The sequence below is a fragment of the Alligator sinensis genome, unplaced genomic scaffold (genome assembly GCF_000455745.1).
Source record: "Alligator sinensis unplaced genomic scaffold, ASM45574v1 scaffold233_2, whole genome shotgun sequence".
In the NCBI taxonomy this organism is placed as follows: domain Eukaryota; kingdom Metazoa; phylum Chordata; order Crocodylia; family Alligatoridae; genus Alligator; species Alligator sinensis.
Genome location: NW_005841941.1, coordinates 1,612,993 through 1,627,617, shown reverse-complemented (window position 1 = coordinate 1,627,617; position 14,625 = coordinate 1,612,993). Strand labels below are relative to the sequence as shown.

General features: G+C 41.7%; 1 protein-coding gene across 3 annotated transcripts in view; it reads left to right on the top strand.

Moving 5' to 3' along the window:
• Positions 1-271: 271 nt before the first annotated feature.
• HDAC4 (histone deacetylase 4) overlaps positions 272-14,625 on the top strand; it is a 422,181-nt gene continuing 407,827 nt past the window's right edge. For all 3 annotated transcript variants that reach the window (XM_025199370.1, XM_014518186.2, XM_025199369.1), the window contains exon 1: positions 272-366. The gene's annotated coding sequence lies outside the window, so the exon portion shown is untranslated. The remainder of the gene's footprint in view (positions 367-14,625) is intronic.

Below are 14,625 nucleotides of genomic sequence, written 5' to 3'. Positions count from 1 at the left end.
GCATATTTGCCTTGATTTTTAAGCATTTTGCTGAAACAGCTCTTGTTTTTAACAGTGGATTCAAGAACTAAGAGAACTTTTGTTTTGATGGAGGCTTGTATGTATAGTGGGGAAGGAGGGAGGGTATAGCTGAAGCCTGGAACCTCAAAATTAAAGTGTGGTTTTCTGCTTTTAGGGAATGTTTGATCATTTGGAAGGGGAAGGATTAGGTGCACTGGTACTCAATTTTTCATTTATATGATCCTTCACTTTGAACTTCCTTTCTTGTTTTCAGCTTTTGTCACGACTTAAAGGTTATCTAATTCCCAGGAACACACCAGAGTTCAGATTTTTCGATATGGAAGGTCACAAAAAGAGTATTCAGAGGTAAGATTTTAACTTTCCTGCATGGTGGATTTTTTAAAATATGTGTAAATGCCTAAATACTTCTCCTTACGTAACTAATTAAGAGCTATCTATTCAAGAGAGTGAAAGGAATTTACTTTAATTATTAGGCATAGCTTCTCTGTGTTTAAGGGCTTAACTGGTACACAAGGTAGGGCTTGAAAGATGTACCAGGATCCTACAAGCAGGTGACCCACATGAAAGAGGGCCCAGAGCAAATCTTGCACTTGGGTAAGATAATGGCTGAGCACTTAGCTGAGCATACCTCATCGGAACCCTTTAGGATACTGGAAAATGAGATGTAGTCAGATATAACCCTACCAATATGATCCAAAGATAGGGAGCCTATGTTTCATAGTGGTCTTCTTGGGACGGTATGTGGGATGGTATCGTGGACATAGACAGGATAAGGTAAGGAGCAGCGTGTAATTCATTCCTATTTTTTGTCCCCTGCGTGCACCTCCCCAATAAAGCATGTCATTTTTAAGAATGAAGTAAATTGCATTGTGTCAGTGCTCTGATGAATAGTGAAACCAACTGGTTTCTTGTTAACTTCAGTGTTTCTGCTGAGTACCCTGGCTTTGGTGCAGAGTACAGTCCTTCACTACTTCAAACTTTTAAAGGGCTTGAGTTTTTTGTTTTGCCTCTTAAGTTTCCCAAATAGCAATAGGACAGATTGGTTCTTGTAAAATAGTTCCACTGCTTCTACAAACCTCTGGCCTGCAGCAGTAAAACTGACTGAACTCCCGAAAACTTGATTTTGTTGCTGTTGACACTGGCCAGCCAGCTTCAACCAAGTATTGGTCTGAGTGCAGAAATATGTTACTAATTGTGCCCAAAGACTTAGACTTTGTATCTTTTAGTGTTTTGATGATCAAGAGGTCTGGTAAGTGGAGGAAAGGAAAGATTGTGTTTGGAATTCTCAGGTAGTCCCATGCCCTTAATGCTACCTTTCTCTGGCATTTATTCAATCTCTCCAAGAGAAACCCAAGCTAAGATTTATTTTCAAATCTAGCAGACTGAAAACAGACGTGGAGTAATCTCAGTTTTCTTAGTGTATCGTCCTCTTGTTTCTCTTATTTGTTTGCTGTGAGTCTCCTGGAATGGATTCCTTATGCTAGGAATTTATCTTCTCTGTTCCTCCTCTTCCTCCTTCCCCATCCAACAAAAAATCTTGAAAGCAAAAGCTTTTGTCAACCTTTATCTACCACCAGAAGTGATCGGCTTATTGGGTAATGGCGGTAGAGCAGTTCTGAACCAATACAGGCACTTGTCAGAAACTGTATGTGCCACAAAGCTTGTAAGTATGTTCAGAAGGAGGGAGAGAAGCTAAGTTAATAGTGCTGCCCATTGGAGTGGCATGAACTTTCCCCCTGTTGAGAGGTTTGAAGGAGGGCAGGAGCTCAACCACCTACCTTTCCTTTTGCTTTTATTACTACTTGCATGAGATGCTCTACAGCATGCTACCCAAGTCCTTTTTGAAGGAAACTAGCTACCTGTTTGCTAGTACACTTTTTTTTTTTTTTCTTAATGTTACAAAAATTAATTGCTTTCCACTTTGGGTACAGTTTGTACTTCAGTTTGTTCCCAATATCTTTAGAATGAAGAATTGTCATGGAGTTAAAACATCACTGTTTGGAATCTCTTAGTGCAGGCTTCCCAAAGTTTTTATGCTGCGACCCAGCAGTCATAGCTGACTGCGATTAATTTTTGGTCGGCAGACAGGTAAGGATAACCCCCCACCCCGGGCGAGGGGGTGGGCCAGACACTGTGCTGCCGCAAGCCCTGCAGAAGCCATGGCTGGTTAGTCTGTGGCCACTTCTGGTCTGGCAGCTGACTACTGTGGACTGGCAACTGACCCACCATGGCCCGGGGATTGAGAACCCCTTTCTTAGTGTTTGAGAAAAGGATCTCTTTCCTAGGTTCAAAAAAAAAAAAAAAAAAAGCTAAGAATTGCTGTCTTCAAAATTGTGGTAGTGAAAGATGGTGTCAGCCCGTACAGTGATTTAAAAAATAATCAAGCTTGCTATTCCCTAGAGTAAAAGCTAGATATTTTTGTGTCCTTGGAGGAAAAGTTGAAGAAAAACTTTGTATTGCTGCATTGATACAGGACAGTGAATATAATACTATCAACCATACTGTAGTAGGGTTAAAGTGTTGTAGCCCAGCTCGCCCCCTATATCCAATAAAAGATATTACAAAAAAGTCTTGCCTCTTGAACATTGCTAGCAACAGCATTGATGCAGGACAATGAATAGCATCGGTATCAGTAGCAATATATCTTGAAAGGCAGATGGCCTCATATTTGACAGCTTTCTTAAACATGCGTGCACACTATCACTTTCTGCAAATAGAATTGAGTTTTTTGTGTACAATATTAATATTAGAAACAGCTGCTGATGTTGGGGAACATTTCTTTGTTCTTTAGTTACTATGCAAAGTGATCTTGCAGTTCATGTTTACCATAATGGCCAATTCTTTATTACCTTGTGACTGAAGTTATAACACTTAAACATATGAAAGACAATCATGATAGCCTGGTGAATTTGCTGTCTATATGTTCAATAGCACTTTTTAAGCATAGTGAGTGTGTTTTCCCACAAAATCATTAAAACAAGCCCACATGCATACAGAACAAAGCATAATTTAATATTTGCTACAGATATGAGTGGCTTGGGTATAGATATTTTCTAGTTCCATTAGGACTCTTTCTACTTGCTTGATTCAATAGCAGACAGTGATACCGGAGGACTAAATAGGGCTTCTTTTCATGACCTCTGTATTTAAGACTAAATGACCATTGTCAGTCTTTAGAAATCTTACTTAAAAATCTCACAGTGCTAACTTTCAAATCTGAATCTGACTGGCACATTAATTGTGTTTTATAAAGGTAGAACTAAATGCAAGACAAAATGCATCAAAAAACCACCAGGAGAATAAAAACGAATTTTCTGGATACAGTAGGCAAACCAGAGTGCTCAGTTCAAAGAGTAACCATAGTTTAATCCATTGTAGTAATGACTAGGTTAATTGTGCTGAGTAGGACACTGAAAGATATAAAGACATTTTTAAGGGGGAGGGGAGTGAAAAAACAAAAATCTTTGTGGCAGCTTTTTATAAACATGCCATGAGTCGCAGGCAGGCATATTGCTAAATGAACAAGAACACAGGAAGCTGAGCTGATTACAGTTTGGTATAGAATCCAGAGATTTCAGTATCCAATCTCATGGTATAACTACTAGACAATGCTGCCTCCTTTGTAGTCAATAATATTTGAAATCGAGGTCCATGCATGTTTTGTACTGGTCTAAGTATGAAGACACATACTAACAGGGACCTACCTAAATTGTGGCAGAAGTGCACTGCTTAGTGGCTCCTTTAATCTTGCTCTCTACTGCATGCCCTTCCTCCCCTCACTGCTGATTGGCTAAGGGACCCTGGCAGCCCCGCTGCTTGCTCCTCATCAGGTGGAAGGCAAAAACTGTAGCTTTAAATATGCCATGGTTTCTGCCTCCTGGCCAATCAGCAGCTAGTGGCAGGCTGCCAGGGCCTCTCAGCCGGTCAGTGGTGGGGAAGGGTGGGCATGGCAAGAAGAGCAACATTAAAGGAACCACTATGCAGTGCGCTTCCACTGTGATTTAGGTAGGTCCCTATTAATTGTGTGTGTGTGTGTGTGTGTGTGTGTGTGTGACATGCCTAGTAATACACTCTCACACAAGATGATCTGATGTGTGAGTAAGGAATTTTCCTGTGGGGTGGTAGGCCTGCCCAGTTGTACTATGCTTTCAGTTCTTGGACCACTCTTAGCATTGTCATGAAGGATGCTCTCGACATCTTTTTGTTCTGGTTGGACTAAGACACTGTTTGCCCTGCGACTAAAAGGATTCCAAGTGAGTAACTGGCCCAAAACCAACAGATTTAAGTTTGAGGAAGGAAGAAACCACAATCAGATGAATTTTGAAGTGGGGTATTAGATTTGCTTGCAATTCAGAGTGTTATGATTTTAAAACTAAGGGGCTGCTTTAAATAGGGATGAGTGAGGGGATAAACGAAACTCAAAATCATTGCCATGAATATGTATTTGTCATAAGTGATTGTCTATATCCTGTGAATGATGAGGTCTTCTTTCATGAAAATCTGTTCCAAGTTATCAGTACGTTTGACAAATTCCCTACATAATTACCTTCAATTATTCTTTTTAGTGCTATAAATGGAAAATGTCAAATGTATGCACTTCCAGATACTCAAACCCGTAAAAATCCCAGCTCTTTTAAGTATATTAAGGACTGATGAGGGTTGCATTCCTAGTATTGCAACACAAGGTGTTCTCTGTTCTAGACTGTAAATATTTATCTCTTGTCAAACCAGAGCAGTTACTACTGGGAACGGATCTGGCATGCTTAAAGGTTTTCCTTAAGGAATTTGTTTCCTTTTATTTACAGTGTTAATCGTATATTTAAATTCCAGGGCCCTGATGTATAGCTCTGAGTTTTGTTCTTAATACGGGCATAGAAAACCAAGATTATCAAACAGTCTCTAAATGCAGATAACTGTAATTTTCTGAGCTTATGCTGTAACTAGCTAACAAGTGTGTAGGTGTGAAATTCCAGCAAATCTAGGAAATGGTATCAGCGTGTTACTAACTGAGAAGTGAGTTCGCAAACCATGCCACTTTGAATTGTGTTTTCCAGCAGTCAGTTCTCAGATGCAAATCAATATCTAATAATTTTAAAGTGGTTGTAATGGGAACAAATCATAAAGCCACTTAACCCTCCCAAGTAAAGGGTCTTGCACCTATTTGCTTCTTTCAGTTCTTTGTGTAAGGTTCTGTTTTTTGATGGGAGTCTTTCAGTTATGCTCTTGTTTTTTGTTTTTTTTTTTTATCCATGAAATGGTCCATCACAGCAAGCTTCCTTTTTAGAGCTTATCCTTCCTGTTTGTTATCCATTCTCTGATTGGCAATGTTTAATTCATTTAAAAAAAACCCCAACTTTCTGTCTTGTTAACTGAAGCTGTGGAGAAATGTGGGAAAAACATTTTGTCTTCCCAGGAACACTTTCTGAATCTTACAGGGGTATAGTCTGTAGCGCATAGGCAGACAAGGTTCTTTTGGTAAATCTGATATCTTTTATTAGACCATCTCAAATAATTGGAAAAGTTCTTCTTTGCAAGCTTTCTGGTATAAATACCCTTCCCCATTCCATCTAGGAAGAACGCACACCAACTGCAGATGCTTTCTCAGCCTGACGAAGGGTATTTATACCTGAAAGCTTGCAAAAAAGAATGTTTCCAACTATTTGAGATGATCTAATATGGTATCGGATTTACCCAAAGAACCTTGTCTGCTTTCTGAACCTTCACTTTTGAGTAAAGCTCGTATTTGAGCAAACACAATCACCTTAAATCTCTCTTCAGCAGGTTACAGTTTTGGTAATGTGAAAGACACTAAACTTTGAGATGTGGGTATTTTTTTACTATATAGCTGATTATATATTTTTTGGTTGGTCTTCCAAGTTTTTTGCGTGCATTTTCTTGCTTTGTGATGGGCACCAGACACTATTCTTGACTGAAGTAAGCTAGTTGTTCACAAAACAAACAAAGCCAAGCTTGCTGCGCCATAAACTTAATCACGTTCCCCTGTCAAGGTTTTTTGCTCTTGCCTGTGGAGAACTCCCCCGTAGAGGAAAGGGCAACTAGCACTTTGGCCTCTCATCTAAGTCAGTCAAGCAAATGGTATTAATGATGTGCCTTACATGTCTACTGGGAAATGGACTGCTTTGGTGACTTTTGCTTTATCTTGTCAGTGGCTGCCAGTTTTTGGAGGGCAGACAGCTCACATTGGGGCTTGCCGCCCAACTTCAGTTACCTTGTGAGTTGCATGTGACCTTGTTTCTGTGTATGAATGTCTGTGGGGCATGTGACTTCAAGTCTGGGAACAGGGTCTCTACATGGGCATTGGGTAACAATGGGTGACTGATCAAGCCGTTTAAAAATGCTGATGGGTGCATTCAGTCATAAGGATAGCTTCCATGTTAATGATGCAGGGTGGATCTGATTGTATCCAAAATTTAGTTCTGGAGCTTTACCTTCTGTTTAACTTGTCCAGCCATTTGTTTCAAAGGTTCTGTTTGAGTAAAATGTAAATAGATTCTAATCTTGGACCTCTGCTATTTCCGTTTGTTTTCTGTTTAAATGACCACACCACATAGCTGTCTGAAGGTGGGAGACCCGTTGTTTTATATCACTAGATGTTGCTGTCTCTGAAAAATGCACTTTGTAAATGTGTGAGTTAATATTAAAATAATGTGTTGTTAAAGTAGGGTTGTAGTTGTATAAATGGCTTACTTCTGGTGCTCATGGAATTTGTCGTAATATCACCCTTTTCTGAAATCTAAGGAGAAGCCCAGTGTCTTAATTTAGCACTAAGAGTTACTTGGTCACTGTGGATACATCTTCTAACATTGCTTGTGCCATGTTAATAGTACCCCTTGGTATATTTGTTGGGGACTTCAGTGTCTTTATCTCTAGAGTCATTAAGTGATGTATCTAGATATTTCTCTGTTGCTTTGAAACAAGAGTATGGCCTGTGCACTATCACACTCCTCTCTTATGACTGAATAATTCTCAAGAAAGAGGAAGGAGCTGCTGACATTGAAGGCTCAGTGACAGTTGTGCTTTATTTCTTGTGCAATTTCAAATGATTTATGTAGTGGATTTACTTCTGGTTAGACTTTTTTAGAATTATTTTTCTTGTGAAATATCACAAGAGCAATGCAGTCCCTTTTAGCTGTACAAAGGAGATAAGGCAAGAGAACATTAGGGAAGGGGGTGGCAACCTATGGCCCATGGACTAGATTTGGGAGGCTTTCATGGTGTGGTGGCGTTGCTGGTGGTGTTGGCGGGGGCAGGGGGAGTGTTGGGAAGGGGCAGCAGTGGCTCTATGGCTCTGGTGGTGGCATGGGTCTGATTGGAAGCACTTGGAGCTAAGATCCATTAACGTGGCCCCCTGCTGCAGGATGTTGCTGACTTGACTATGTTAAAGTCTTTAACTGCCTAAAGATCAGCACTGATTTAAAATTCCACCCCAAAGGGATTTATCACTTGCCTTGGCTGGAGTCACCAGATGGTGCTGCTGCATAGTCCTACATACAGGTCATTATTTTGGGCAGCAGAGAGATTTTTGAAAAAATGCTATCTTGTTTTGTTGTGGTTCAGGTTGTTTGGGGAAAGCTTTTTTCCTTAATCACTCTCTCTTGAGTCAGTTCTCAGTGTAATTGCTTCCAGGGAAGCAGGTGCTGTTGTTTGTATGGAGACTTCTGAAAGATGGGCTTGTCTGTATTTTGTCAGACCAACTCTGTTTGGAGACTGGTGTCCACAGTGGAAAATAAAGTTACAGTACAAAAATAGTCAGATTCCACAAAGCTGATTTCTTCAGTAGAAAAGTGACCTGCAAGGCCCCATCGTCTGCTGCTGCTCTTCATCTGTTTAAAAATCTGGCTCTCTTAATGATGCACTAGTTTTATGCAAAGTAAACGCTTAGAGTATTGCCAAATTAAAAATGAAGCATTGTTAATATTATGAGAACTGCAGTACTTGAGTGACTAAATAGATGCGGTATTAATAACTTCCATTTCTTCTATTATGCTGGGTACAAAATTCAGGATTATGATTTTACCTTAATGGGGAAGTTCAGTGTTAAGGGGAGCATTATCATAATCATTATTTGGGTGAAAATTGTACCTTGTGAAATGAAGTACTGTTAGTATGTGTTGGTACGGTAACCAGTACTGAGATACGGAGAGGAGCTCATAAGTACTGAGATACGGGGGGAGCTCATAAGACCAGAACTGAGTACTTAACAGTAAATCAGTTTTGGCATGTATATCTTTTCACACTATTGTGTTTTTACAGTGTTTGAAGTACACTGATAATTTTGCTAGACTGCATGCATCTGTTTTAACTGATTGTAGATGCATAGTACTGGTAAATAAGAAATAAAAATTTCACAGAATTTCATAAATGATTCATAAATTCTTGACTGTACTTTAATGGAAGCAAATCTTTTTAGTGAATAGATCTATTTACTCAGTATTTCCTTTAGTGAGAAGTAAATACGACACTTTGACCAAGATGGATTTAATTCCATGCAGTTGTATAACTTGCTGGAAAAAGTTGTAATTTTCAAACTACTAAAAATTACTATTTGTATACATTTTGACTTTATGCAGGCTAGGAGGCGAGTGATAACATTTTTATTTACTAGCTGTCATGCACACACATACCAAGGACATTACCTCTGCCCCTTTTCACTTTTAATCTGATTTCCATTTTGTGTCGGAAGCTACATCTCTCTGGCCTGAGCTTGCTTTGCATGCAGCTGGGTCAAGTGATAACAAAGAAGCATATTTGTGTTGTGGTGACTGCATAATAAGGGTATTGCAGAAAAAGAAACTTTATTTTCAGTGAATACTAAAATGAAGTCCCAAGGAGTAGCTGGTCTTTTGTAGTGTAGCATTCCTAGTTACCCATTTTTGTTGAATTACAGAAAAAAACTGTACTAGTATAATCGGGGATGTTAATCTTGATTTCTCTGCAATGTTCTCCATCCATTCCTTATGCTTTAATTATACTATGTTCATGGTGACAGCAAAATGTATCCAGATTACCTTGGATGGAGGTGGAGGGGTGGAATTTAAAGAGTGTTGTCCCTTCTCTCCCCACCTTCAATAGAATGTAGATATTGGGTCATAAAAGTAAAGGGTTTCCTGTCTTGCAGCTCTGTGTAATGTTAACTGTAGTAGTTTAATAGCTGTGAAACCTAAGATCCATGCTCTTCCTTCTGTCTTTTTTTTTTTATCACCTGAAATCATTGTGTGCGAGTCAAAGGAGCAAAATATCCAAAGAAAACTGAAATGTGTACACTAGAGATGTTTTCAGTAAACTGACATGCAGATGGAAAAAGTGTTCTTGGTTCAGTTTTTAAGGGTTGCATGTTTTCTACCAATTAGTCTTCTTAGATTCTTACTGTATGCTATGTGTCGCAACTAGAAGCTTTTGCAAGTAGGCCTGCAGTTGAAAAGAATAGATGTAATGTAGGGCCTTGAACAGGCACTCAATTCTAGTGGTGGAAACTTTTTGTGAGAAATTTCCACTGCTTGAAATCATTTTAGAAAAGGGAGCAACAGGGGTTTGGCATGCATCTCCCCTGCTCTCTTTTTGCCTTCCCCAGGCTGGGGATTGGTTTGGGGAAAGTGTGTGGAGCAGCGACATCTCCATTCCTCCCAGCCCTGGGGGAATTGGAGTAGTGGGGCAAAGCACTCCTGCTCACCTCCCAGACCCAGGGACCCTGGGTTTGAGGACCCAGCTGGAAGAGCTTGCTGCCCTTCTGCAACCAGGTAAAACAGCAAGGCTACAGGTATGGGGTTCTTAATGTGCCACATGGTGGCAGGGAGTTGCCTACCACCTCAGCATGTTTAAAGCTGATGCCTGCAACCCCTGGGAATGGATCAGAGGCATCAGTGGGCCAAAGTTCCCAGCCTTTTCCTCAGATCATGCAGTGTGGTCTGGGGAAGAGGTGAGGAGTATTGCCTTGTTCTTAGGCCAAACTGGGAGGGGAGTGTACAATGGTTCATTCTTGTGAAAGAAACTTGGAAGATCTTTCTCCCAGAAGGGGCTTGTATCCATGTGCTCTTATAGTTGCTACGGGAGAGTGACAGTTCTCCCAGTAGAAATGTAATAATGAAATGAAGCCCATGTCACACTTGAGTTACATTAGTAATGTGCTGTGGGAATCTTGCACTATTTTGTGCTGTATTTGCTTTACAAACAGATGGAAAACTGAAGTCCAGGTTAAATAAGCTCTTGAATTAGTAAAAATGATGCTCGTCATGAAAAACTGATTGGAAAAGAAGGTTTATATAAAAGTAGAAATAGCATTGCATATTGTAGAAAACTGTTTATATTTTAGGCTTAATGTGTTAACTACCTTTTTAATATCCATTTTAGGTGCTTTAACTCCGTCCATGTGACTTCTATACTTTCTCCTACTCTTCCATTTTGATGTTGACATTGAAGTGCATCAGATGCACTTTCATGCTGTGATGTCAGGAGAGGAAAAGATTCATGTATTAAGGATAGTTGCATATTGCATTACATTTGGCTCTTTTGGCCAGGAAAGGAAACTGTAATTTTGTTCATTGCTAAGTCCTGTAAGCTCATATAACAGATGCTGCTGATTGACAGTTTTTTAAATCAACTGGATTAAAAATCTATGTTCGTGTGCTGTTTGTTAGTTTATTTTTAGCTAAGGGGATGCCCTATTGTAAAATCCATTTTTATAGAAGGAAGCCCTAGCTTGCCATAAAACTGTAATTGCCTATTGGAGTTGAGCAGTTTTAGAAGCCGTTGCAGAAGAAATAAACACCTAAAACAAATAGAATGGTTCTAACTAGGGTAAAGTTTTTGAATTTGTCAGGATTGGGGCCCAGTTGCATCTGCTCTGAAGAGTTTTATCTACACATGAAATTACCACATGGCAATAAACTTGGTGGAGTTCATGCCAGAGTTTACTGCTCCCAGGCACAGTGTCCAGGACTGCAGCACATTGAGATGGGGGGTGGTACAGCCCCAGCTGGCAGAGGGTTCCAGGGCAGTGGGGGTCAGCCTGCCAGCTTGGAGCTGCTCTGCCCTGGCTCAGTGTGCTGTGGAGGGACTGGCTGGGGCATGAGGGTGCTACAGTGCAGGGCTAGCCAGCAGGCATCCCCTGCACTGTAACACTCTTGTGCTCCAGGTAGCTCTGGTCACTGTCTACGTGTGTTTCAGTGCACTAATTAACTCCACCGTAGAATAGTACTTGTCCTGGGCAGTACTATCCCACAGTGGAGTTTAGTTTACTGCATCTTAATAGGGACGGACATGTAGATGGTGAAACTTCACTGCAGAGCTAATAAGTCAACTCTGTAGTAAAGTACACATGTAGATGTGCCCACTGTGTTGCAGTAGCAAAACCAAGATGCAGAAGATGAGTTAAGCAACAAAAAGATGGTGGAGAGGATGAAAGTATAAAATAGAAATCCAGATGTTTGTTGGTTCAAATTGTGGGAGGAAGGAATGCTGTAGATTCTCTACTAAGCTATAGCTGTGTGCTCCTTTAACTTCCACCCATGTGCAGTGACACTGAATTTACACTGAATCCTCAGAAGGTAGAAAATAAAAATTCATATATATGCGAGAGACAAGGATTTCATAGGGTGGTATCTTGTATTGGACCTACTGTGTAGTTGGGATGAAAGTTTGTCTAACTTTATCCCAACTACAAAATGCAAGCTTGAATGTCTTGCATTTAAAAAGCTTGTCTAACTTCATCCTGACTACATGTAGTATATGGTGGTACAGAAACAGGTTTTCAATAGGACGTTGCAAAACTTTGGTAGGTGATTCGATCTTTTTTTTTTTTTTGGAGGAGATTCAGCCCAATTCGGGGACTAAATCTCCAAATCTGAATCAAATCAGTAGACCAGGTAAAAGCCACCCCAGCTCCCAGGCAGCGCACAGTGCCCTGCCAAGCTGCACTGCACCCGTGCCATCGGGCAGTTGCCATGTGGGTGCTGAGAGGTGGGGTGGGTGATCCCTGCTGCCCTCCACTGCCTCATGCTGTGTAGGGGGGGTGGGTGGGAAGGAGGGGGTGCTCTGCCACAAGCGCTCAGAGGCCCTAATCGCCGTTCCTGCAGCTGGTGAGTACAGAGCTCTCTTTTTTTTTAAGTGCCAGGATTAGGCTGGGGCCAGGTGGGGGATAAGGTCGGGTAGAGTAGCCATGGGGACTTCTCCCACGGTTCCCCCTGCCCAGGGAGAGTCAGGCATAGTCAGAGGAGCCGTGGGAGAACCTGCAGCTGCCCGGCTGTGCTTACCTCTCCCTGGCTGCTCCAAATCACTGAATCTCTCCAAATCAGCACCGAATCTTCTGAAGCTGATCTGGCTGAATCGATTCAGGACAGTGATCTGAATCTCCAAATTGAATTTCTGTCCTCCAAATTGGCCGAATCTGAATTGAATACTTCCCTATTCACATAGGCTTAGTTTTGAAGACCAGAATCATTCCAATTGAGAGAGAAACTTCTGCAATCGGAATCAATTGCTGATTTTGCAGGGATATTGTATTTACCGGTTAGTTGCTGGGACAGCACGGTCTCTGGTTTTGACTTTTTCAGTGTTCTGTACCACTGCTACTGTTGGAACAGCAGTGGTGGAAGTTATATTTAGGGGCAAGGTTGTTTTTTATGCTGTAGCCACTGGTGTCCAGATCTGCTAGAAGATTAAGTTTAACATTTTGTCCACTGTTGTCCATTAATATTTCATGTTTGCAGCTCCATCAGTCAGAGTAACCATAGGAATAGACTATTTCAGCAAGTTGTTTGGTAGAAGTCTAAGATGGAAAGCAGCAAATGCTTATGCCTCCAATGAAAATAGTTTTCTGAAATTTTTACTAACTTGCTCTGAATACTCAAATCATTTAATCGAAGCTTGACTCGCTTATTCAGTATTTACTAATATAGGAACTAAGCCTTTTTCCCCAAACCAAAATATGAGGCCCTTCTCAAATAAGGGGAATGGAACAATGGATGGGTGAACAGGGCACAAACCCCCAGGCACTGTCTTTGGTGAGGTGGAGGTACTAGAATGGAGGTAGAGGTAGGGAGTGTCTTCACTTCCCATTCCCCATCTACCTCCTTCCTTCACTTTGCATTTTCTGTGCAGTGGGTTTGGCTCTGGCAAGGTAGAGGGCAGAGCAGCAATAGTGGTGTAATGCATGGTGTAGGAACAACAGGGGTGGTGTCATCTCTTTTTTGGCAGCAACATGTGACATCTGTCCTAGTAGTGAATATCTGACTTCTGCCCCAGCACTATGTGCAGGGCGTGGTCCTGGCCAGTTAGATCTCTGCCAAATAATACCCTTTCCTGCTCATTGTGTAGATCCTCTTTTTTTCTGTTTGGGCTTGGATGATCTGACTAAACTTTGATGCTCCTCCCTTTCCCCCTCCTCCCTCACCAGTTAATGCATCTTTGAGTGCACTAAGATCAATTTAGTTAATGCTGCTTGCTTCCCAAATTAAAAACAAGCAAGGCCTAGACCCTTGTCCAGCAGGCCCGTGTGTGCAGGATTCTTCCTGTCTGGAATGGAGGGGGAGGATTTTGTGGGGATGAGGCACTGGTGCTAGAATACTTGGGAAGGATTAGCAGAGCTGAAGGGAAAGCTTGCATGAATGTAAAGAATCTTGCCTGGTTTTAGTTTGTTGCTGTTACAAAAATTCTAAGCCATTTTAAACTTAGATCTGAATAACTGTAGCTATCTGAAAGTAACTGACCTTCCAGTGTAAGAGTGGTTATGTTTCTTCACTATATGATGATCAGGATGCTGAAAAAACCCACTTCAATTAAAACACTCTGGATGCATCCACACATGCAAGCATGTGGGCTTGCAGCAGCTCAAATTGAAGCAGTGCAAATTTGAGCTGGAACTTTTTGCCTTGGCGCACATGTTCGGACATGCACTTTGTTGTGGAACAAATTGTGCCACTTGGGGCAAAATAACTCTGCCTGGCTCCGGCCGGATCTGCAGCCAGGGGGAGCTAGAGCCCAGGGCCAGCACCTGTGCTGTCCCCAGTAATATCAAAAGCTGCCCTGTCCTGGCCCCATCCGTACAAAAAGCTGCCCTGGCAAGCAGCTCGGGGCTACTTGCTGTTAGGAGTTTCTGGGACCTAGGGACACAACCCCTTGTGCCAGCTGGACTGCTGCAGCAGCATCCCAAATCCACTTTTAAAAATCCCCCCAAATCCATGTTTTTCCACAGTTAAAACAAAAGACCCCCCTCCCCCCCCTCCCCAGTAGAGAGCGAGACAGTGATCAGTTGGGCAATGCTTTATTGATATATTTACAATGTTAAAGCAATGTGGAAGCCTACCAGTGTCTCTCTCATCATGATAAAATAAATTCTAAATACCTGTGTGTGTTTGATATGTACTTCTGGTTTTCTTTGCACATGATGGGTGTGTGATAGAGGGGATGTGGTGTTTGCAGGACGGGTGTGGGGGAAGGTGGGTGGGTATGTGTGGAGGGATGTGGGTAGGTGTGGGGTGAATTGCTCGGGGGACTTTGGGTGTGGGAGACCTTGTGGGGGGGAGGGGGGCTGCTCAGGAGGGGTGGGGCTCCCAGCCCCCACAGGGTGCAGCCCCCCCCCACCCCCCA